The sequence below is a fragment of the Onychostoma macrolepis genome, chromosome 04 (genome assembly GCF_012432095.1).
Source record: "Onychostoma macrolepis isolate SWU-2019 chromosome 04, ASM1243209v1, whole genome shotgun sequence".
In the NCBI taxonomy this organism is placed as follows: Eukaryota; Metazoa; Chordata; class Actinopteri; order Cypriniformes; family Cyprinidae; genus Onychostoma; species Onychostoma macrolepis.
Genome location: NC_081158.1, coordinates 6,573,245 through 6,575,421, shown reverse-complemented (window position 1 = coordinate 6,575,421; position 2,177 = coordinate 6,573,245). Strand labels below are relative to the sequence as shown.

At 33.4% G+C, this 2,177-nt stretch overlaps 1 protein-coding gene across 1 annotated transcript in view; it reads right to left on the bottom strand.

The window, feature by feature from the left end:
- The window catches only part of LOC131538597 (uncharacterized), a 98,504-nt gene that overhangs the window by 95,589 nt on the left and 738 nt on the right, over positions 1-2,177 (bottom strand). The gene's annotated exons all lie outside the window — the stretch shown is intronic.

Sequence of the window (2,177 nt, the reverse complement as noted above, 5' to 3'; positions counted from 1 at the left end):
TACAATATTATGTGACCAAGATGGTTGTACATGTTTGCATTTTTTAGAAAAAAAATATTATGCGTGGTTAGTAAGTTTTTTTTTTTTGGGGGGGGGGGGATGTAGCTGAAATAAGGCCATAAAACCCACACTAAATAGTTCTGAATAAGACTTTTGAGTAATCCATCTTGTAGGCTAGACTATTTACTTCAGAATTATGTGAAAATCATTCTGCTCACTCATTCACAGAAAACAATATATTGATTTAAATTTTTAAAGACATGTTTTGTGATTGAAAGCCTGTATGCGAGGGAGTGGCAATGGCCTTGAATATTAAGTGATTCTCACCCTAGAGACAAAGGGCCCTCCCCTAAATGGTCCCTAATTGCCCATCAGTGTGTCTGTGACTTTGAGGCAGGTAAGAGAGAATGTGAGGAGATTTAAAAAAAAAAAAATTTTTTTTATTATTTGTGGTTTATTTACAACACAGTATAATTAAAACATACATAATGAAGCTCAAAGACACATTATTGTGCACATTGATCTAACCACAGAGATGTGAACAGACTTTGAGTCATTCCTACAACAGATTCTGTTCAACAAGTGAAACATTTAAATCATACCTGATACATACGTGTGTTATTTAAGTGTTTCTGCTACTTTCCATGGATTCAATAAAAAAAAAATCAGTAGTCAAGGATCTTGTTTTACCATAGAATATCAGTGTAGTTGAACATCTGATTTTGGTACAGTGCTCTCAGAGGAAAACAGTTTGAAGAAAGTCATCAGGATTCATCTGTGGTGCAGGTATCTGATTCAAAATACAAACAACCAAAAAAAAAAAAAAACATTTGTGAGCATGTTAATATCAGAAGCATCTGTGTGTGTATATATATATATATATATATATATATATATATATAGGTTTTGTAGCCATAGACTCACGCATGTTTTGTACCATCGTAAATTTAAAAAAAAAAGGTTTTATGTCTGAGAAACTAATTATTATTGTTTAGCATGTTATTAAAATCTATTTTTGAACAGTGTAGGCTATTAATAATAAACATGTTTTAAACATACTTAGACTCGTAGCATTGATCATGTCACAGTGTACACCCATATTACTTTTATTGTTTTATACAAAGCATGAAAGCATCATCGCACCATAAGAAATTTAAATTTAATGAATTGCCTATCATATTCAAAATGTTTTACTCAATTTCAAACATTGTAGTCAGGAATTATAGTTTGGGAAAAACCCAACTATGATTTTGTAGTCATATAGCCTAGTATGTAAGATTTTATAGTAGCCTATGATATAAGTCTGTAGCCATAGACTCATGCATGCTTTGTACTATAAAAGGATGCACTTTGTACTATAAATAAGGATATGTTATATCTGAGAAACTAATTATTATTGTTTAACACGCTATTAAATCTATTTGTGAACAGAGTATTAATAATAATCACGGTCTAAACATTCTTAGATGCAAAGCATTCATCATGTTGTGCTTTGGGAAAAACCCAATTAAACACGTTAACTAATGCAAAAAAGAAACATTACTTACTCATCAGATCGATCTTCTCTTCTGGATGAAATATTGTTTTTCTTTTGCGGGAAATCCTGCCTTTACTCAGTGCGTCTTCTTCCAGAAATGAACAGTAGCTGCGATGAACGATCTCCTCACTCTTTGTTTATGTTGGGCGTCTCCATGAGCACGCGGCTCACGTGGTTATTTACATATGAACGGCGCGAGCCGCGAGGGGGCGCGATTGCATTAGAGATAATGAGTTAGACGGGAAAGACTGAACATTGTGTTGGTTTCATACGGATTAATTTCATTTAAAAGTAGACACTTCAAACTTTCCATAGATATAACTCCCATGTCTCTGTGTTGAGAATTCGCCGAGTTACAGTTCATTTTAGTGACATGTTTCAAAAAGCAGTTTGTGGAGACGGAGAAGACAAAGAGCACATCAAGTTTGTTTTCTTTTTTGTCCAAAACCACAAAGTTTTGTTGTAATTGTGAGTGTACACAAAAAACAGTAGACACTTAACAGTTTCGATTGATGTATAACACTTATTTGTGTGAGTATTTTTAGTGTCTTTTGCACTGATTTAAAAAAAAAACAAGCTGGTATCGCCGGCGATACCGTTGACCCCAGAGAGTTAAAATGGTATTAGTAACAGAAATGAG